This window comes from Microcebus murinus, chromosome 4, assembly GCF_040939455.1.
Source record: "Microcebus murinus isolate Inina chromosome 4, M.murinus_Inina_mat1.0, whole genome shotgun sequence".
NCBI classification, from domain to species: Eukaryota; Metazoa; Chordata; class Mammalia; order Primates; family Cheirogaleidae; genus Microcebus; species Microcebus murinus.
In genome coordinates this window covers 55555791-55562320 of record NC_134107.1, presented here as the reverse complement: position 1 = coordinate 55562320, position 6530 = coordinate 55555791, and positions in this window count along the sequence as shown.

Genomic DNA, 6530 nt, shown 5'->3' with positions numbered 1-6530 from the left:
TTTTTTCTTGTGTTAGAATTAGCTACAGTGCTAATAAAGACCTTGCATACTCAGGCTCATTATAGTAAGACAGGGCCTGCCCCTGATTATTTTCACCAGGTTCTCCAAAAATAATACACAAAACAAATTTGAGTAAAAAACTGCAATAGGTCTTTTGAACAACTTAGGCTGGGTCAACTGGATATCTGCATGCAAGAGAATAAAGTTGAACCCCTACCTCACACTACATACAAAAATTAACTCAGTGTAGAGCAAACACTTGAATATGAGGGCAAAAATTATAAAACTGTTAGAAGAAAACATAGATATAAATTTTAATAGCTTTAGATTAAGTAATAGTTCATAGATATGACACCAAAATCTGAGGTAATCAAAGAAAAAGTAGATAAGTTGGATTTCCTCAAAATTAAAATATTTTGTGCTACAAAGGACACCAGGAAGAAAGTGAACAAATAGTCCACAGAGTGGAAAAAAATATTTTCAAATCATATATTTGAGAATGTTTAGTATACAGTTTATCTATTTTTTACAACTCAAAAATAACAGACAAGCAACCCAATTTCAAAATAGATAAAGAACTTGAGTAAACATTTCTCCAAGGAAGGTATACAAATGGTCAATAAGCACATGAAAAGATGCTCAACATCATTAATCATTGGGGAAATACAGACTCCAAATCACAATGAAATACCTCTTCACCCCTATTAGGATGGATATAATAAAAAAGATGACACTACTAAGTGTTGGGGAAGATGTGAAGAGATTGAAACCTTCATGAATTGCTGGTAGCGATGTAAAATACTCAAGCTTCTTTGGAAAACTGGTTGGCAGTTGGTCAAAAACTTAAAGACAGAGTTTCCCTGTTTCCAGACAATTCCATTCCTACATATATACTATATACCTAGGAGAATTGAAAACATATATCCACATATAAACTTATACACAGAAGTTCATAGCAACATTTTTCATAATGTCACAAAAAGGAAAACAACTCAAATCTCCTTAAGTGATAAATGGCTAAGCAAAATGTGTTATATCCAAACAATGGAGTCTTATTTGCTATAAAGAGGAATGAAGTAATAATACACGTTACAACATGGATGAACCTTGAAAAGATAAGGTTAATTGAAAGAATCAGACACAGTTATGACTTGCTTTTTTGTGTGTTTGTGTATGGTTCCATTTATATGAAAATTGTCTGTCATGTCCTTTTCCCAATTTGTAATGGGATTATTTGTTATTTTGTTGTTGTTGAGGTGTTTAAGTTGCTTGTATATTCTGAATATTAGTCCATTGTTGGATGTAGAACTTGCAGATATTTTCTCCCATTCTGTAGGTTGTCCACTTACTATGTTGATTATATCTTTTCCTGTGCAGAAGCTTTGTAGCTTAATTAAATCCCATTCATCTATCTTTGTTTTTCTCATCTGTGCTTTTGAGGTCTTAATCAAGAATTATTTGCTCATACCAATGTCCAGAAGAGATTTCCCTAAGTTTTCTTCTAGTATTTTTATAGTTTCAGGTCCTACATTCAAGTATTTAGTGTATCTTGAGTTAATTTTTGTATACAATGAGAGACAGGGATCCAGTTTTATTCTTCTGCATAAGGCTATTCAATTTTCTCAGAACAAATTTTAAAATAGGCTGTCTTTTCCCCAGTGTATGTTCTTGTCTGCTTTCTGAAAGATCAGTTGGTTGTAGGTATATGGCTTTATTTCTTGTTTCTCTATTCTGTTCCATTGATCTATGAATCTATGTCTATACCAATCCCATGCTGTTTGGGTTATACTTTGATGCCAGGGAGTATAATTTGAAGTCTGAAAATGTGATGCCTCTGGCATTGTTCTTTTTGCTTAGGATTGGTATGGCTATTGGAGCTTTTTTCCATTTAAAGATTTTTTCTTTCTAATTGTGTGAAAAAATGCCATTGGCATTTTAATAGGAATTACGTTGAATCTTTAGATTGCTTTGAGTGGTACGGTCATTTTAATAACATCGATTCTCTCAGTCTGAGCATGGAATGTTTTTCCATTTGTTTGTGTTATCAATGATTTTGGTCATCAATATTTTCTAGTTTTCCTTGTAGAGATCTTTAAACTTTTTTATTAAATGAATTCCTAGGTATTTAAATTTTTTGGAGCTATTGTAACTGGGATTGAGCTCTTGATTTGGTTCTCAGTTTGGTCGTGAATGTTGTATTGAAATGCTATTGATTTTTGTATGTTGCTTTTTTATCCTAAAACTTACTGAATTCATTTATCAAATGTAAGAGTCTTCTGGAGGAGTCTTTAGGGTTTCCTAGTTATAAGATCATATAATCCACAAAGAGATAAATTGATTTCTTGTTTTCCAATTCAGATGCCCTTTATTTTTGCCCTTGCCTAATTCTCTGGCTAGGACTCTCAATACTATGTTGAATAGGAGTGATGAAAGTGGGCATTCTTTTGTTGCTCCAGTTCCTATGGGAACTAATTCTAATTTTTCTTCATTCACTATGGTGTTAGCTATAGGTTTGGCCTATATGGCTTTTATTATTTTGAGATATATTCTTCCTATATCTAGTTTGTTGAGGGTTTTTATTATGAAAGGATGCTAGATTTCATTGAATGTTATTTCTGTATCTATTGAGATGATCATATGGTTTTTGCTTTTAATTTTGTTCCTGTGGTGAATCTCACTTACAGATTCATATGTGTTGAACCCTCCTTATATCCCTGGAAAAAAACACACTTCCTTGTGGTGTATTGCTTTCTTGATGTGCTATTGGATTTTGTTTGCTTGCTTTTTGTTGAAGATTTCTCTTTCTATGTTCTTCAGGAAGATCGCTCTGTAATTTTCTTTTCTTTTTTTTGTTGCATCATTTCTTGGTTTTGGTATCAGGGTAATACTGGCTTTGTAGAATGAGTTAGGTAAGATTCCCTCCTCCTTGATATTTTGGAACAATTTCAACAAAATTGGTACCAGTTCTTTGCATGTCTGACAGAATTTGTCTATGAATTCATTTAATTATTGGCTGTGTTTTGTTGGGAGTTTTTTTTTTTATTATTAATGACTCAATCTCACTACTCACACTACCTTGATCCTCCATCATTTATGAAGGTTAGTTTAGCAGGATACAAAATTCTTGGCTGAGAGTTCTGTCCTTTAAGAATGTTAAATATAGGTCCCCAATCTCTCCTGGTTTATAAGGTTTTTGTTGAGAAGTCAGCTGTTGGTCTGATGGGCTTTTCTTTATAGGTGACTAAATACTTTTTTCTTTCTGCTTGTGAAATTTTTTCCATCACTTTGGCTTTATTTTTTTGAGACAGAGTCTTGCTCTGTCACCCAGGCAAGAGTGTAGCCCTCACCATCATAGCTCACTGCAATCTCAAAGTCATGGGCTTGAGTAATCCTTTTGCCTCTATCTCCCTGGTAGCTGGGATTGTAGGTTACATGCCACTGAATCTAACTAATTTTTCTATTTTTACTAGGGATGGGGTCTCACCCAGGCTGGTCGTAAATTCCTGGCCTCAAGCGATCTTTCTGCCTCAGCCTCCCAAATTGTTAGGATTATAGGCATGAGCCACCATGCCAGGCCCACAGAGACCTTAGATAATCTGATGACTATATATGCCATGGTGAAATCCATCTTGGATATTATCTCTCTGATATTCACTGAGCCTCTTATATCTCAATTTCTAAATCTCTTTCAAGACTATGGAAGTTTCCTTAATTTCTCCCTCAGATAGGATTTCCCCACATTTCAGTTTTCTTTATTTCCCTCAAGAATACCTATGACTCATAGTTTGGACACTTTATATTATCCCATATCTCTAGAAGGTTCTGTTCATTATTTTAAATTACTTTTTCTTTATTTTTGTCTTACAGGGTCCATTTGATAGAACTGTCTTCATTCTCTGAAATATTTTCTTCTGCTTGCTATTGTTATAGCTTTCAATTGCATTTTTAAATTCCTTCAGAAGTCTTTCCAGAAGTTTTGTTTGATACTTTTTAAAAAAAAAAAAATGTATCACTTTAGTAAATTTTTCTTTCATACCCTGAGTTATTTTTCTGATTTCCTTGTGCTAATGTTCAACCGTATCTTGGATCTCATTGAGCTTCCTTTGAATCCATATTTTTAAATTCTTTATCTGTTATTTCAACATTTTCATTTGGTTGAGATGCATTGGTACAGAGCTGCTGTGATCCTTTGTTGGCAGCAGTTGTTACACTGTTTTTTCATACTGCCAGAGTTATTATGCTAATTCCTTCTGAGAATTAGAAGAGATGAGAAGCTGTCATTTCTTATTGTTTGAATTTACTTTCTTTTGGATGAGACTTACTTTTCCCCTATTAAAGATGTGACTGTAGGTTATGTTGGGTAGGGTCCTTTGGTCCTTTGTTTCTGAGTGCTTTCAAGGAGCTAAGGCTCTGTATGAATTCCTTTGTTATAGGTAGGCTTAGAGTGGTGGTTTCTTGAAATGCTAGCTATTTGTAGCTTGTAATACCAGTGTATCAGGCTTGTAATAAGAGCCATCCAAGCACTGTAACATTTGTCACCAAATGTTTTAATGGGTTGTGCTGGTTAACCTCCCAACCAGCAGCTGGTATTTGCAGGAGAGAGGCAGGTGCAGTAGTGGCCATGGGATTTATGCTGGCCTTTGTTAATCAGGAGAAGTACTGAGATTTATCAGGTGAATGGTGAAGACTTGGAACTCCCAGGGTCCTCATCTCATGTTCCACCACGTAGGAGAAGCAGCAGTTCCCATGGAGGGGTAGAGGTGCAACTTTCCATGGGAAGAGAGCTCAGGGAAAGACAGGAGGCATGGGCCCTGTTATCTAAACAGACTGTAGTCCTGCAGTAGTCTGTAGCTGTGGCAAGAGAACTTGTCTTTGGAGCATGTGAGCACTCAGCCTCCTCTCTCTCAACCTCCAAAATTCATGTGTGAAAGTCCAGTGTGATTATATTTGAAGATGGAGCCTCAAGAAAATAACTAAGGTTATATGAGCTCATATGGGTGGGGACTTGATCCATAAGGAGTAGTGTCCTTATCAGGAGACACACCAAAGACCTTATTCTCCCACTGTCTCTCTGCACTCTCACAAAGAAGAGGTCACATGAGGACATGGGTAGAAGGCTGTTGTCTGCACATTATGGGGAGAACTGTCATCTGACAAAAACCCTACTGGCATTTTTCATCGTGGATTTCTAGTCCCCAGAACTGTACAAAAATAGATTTATGTTGTTGAAGACACCTAGTATAGGGTATTTTGTTATGGAAAGCTGAAGAAACTTACATAAAGCCAATTTGGGCAGGGCTACTCATGGTCAAGGCCCTTAAGGAATGAAAGTAACTACCTTAGGTGTTTGCTGCAGAGAAGGAAATGCAAAATAGTAGATGAATGAGTAGTTTCTAAACACTAGCTAGGACTACATAACCAATTACAGAAATGAGAGCATAATTGTCATAAGTATTTGTTATTTTCCTATTAATATGTGTGTCTCTATATAGATATATATATATTTACATTTTCCTCCTTTTATCCCATTAGCATATAGATTATATTGACTTTACATCACAAAGTATTATTTACAACATAGTATTTAAGTTATAGGATATCTATATGAGTAACATTACCTAAATATTTTACATGCTATCTGGGAAAGTGTTAGTACATGTTTGTTGTGCCCAGGATAGTTGTGTCATGTTATAGGGAAGTAGGAGCTTGTTATCGTATTTATTTGGAAATTAAGTATTATTTCAAGAAATGTTCATGGGTGCCAAGTTGACAGTGAGTGAACTTGTGTTGGTTAATTTCAAGTGTCAATTTGACTGCACCATGGAATGCCCAGATATTTGGCCAAACAGTAGTCTAAAGGCTGCTGTGAAAATATTTTTACATGAGACTAGCACCTAAATAAGTAGGCTTTGAGTAAATCAAATTATCCTCCAAAGAATGTGTAAGCTTTATCCAATCAGTTGAAGTTCTTGAGAGAAAAAGAACTAGAGGCAGAACTCCAGGCCGAACTGGAGTAGTGTTCACAGTGGTCTCTGAGACCTAAAAAATGAGAATTCAGTAAATCCAACCCTATTTCCCCTGAAAGCAAAATCTGTTCCATGGCACACTAACACAGTTTATATTTTCCAGTAATTAGTACAGCAAATGCTTATTATTAAATTGAGACATTTAGATAGATGCTTTATACTTCATGATTCAGTTTTGCATAATGATCCCAAGTATTAAGTGAAGTTTTGTTTTTAAGTTTTATTTTTTTAAATTGACACACAATAATTCCTTACTTACATATTTATGGGGTACAGTGTAATGTTTCCATACAGGTATACATTTTGTAATTATCAAATCAGGGTAATTAGCATATACATCATATTAAACACTTCTCATTCCTTTGTGATTAGGACATTCCAAATTCTCTCTTCTAACTATTTTGAAATATGCAATATGTTATTGCTAACTCTAGTCACCCTACTATGCAGTAGAAAAACCAACATCTTACTTTAGGTGAAGGTTTTAAAGACAAAATTATTTTA